Below are 235 nucleotides of genomic sequence, written 5' to 3'. Positions count from 1 at the left end.
ACCAAACTTAAAATTTTGCTCGCCCTCGAGCAAGAAAGAAAAGAAGAGAAGAAGAAGAAGAAAAAAATATGGTAGAGAGGGGGAGAGGTAGGTTCGGCTAAGGGAGAGAAGATGGGTTAGTGTTGTGTGAAAATGAAGTAGAGTGGAAGGGTATTTATAGGGAGAGGGGAGGGTGGGTGTTCGGCCATTTTGGGTGGGAATGGGTGGGGAATTGAATTTGAATTGTATGAAGGGA

This window comes from Arachis duranensis, chromosome 4, assembly GCF_000817695.3.
Source record: "Arachis duranensis cultivar V14167 chromosome 4, aradu.V14167.gnm2.J7QH, whole genome shotgun sequence".
Lineage (NCBI taxonomy): Eukaryota > Viridiplantae > Streptophyta > Magnoliopsida > Fabales > Fabaceae > Arachis > Arachis duranensis.
Note: the sequence above shows the minus strand (reverse complement) of the source record.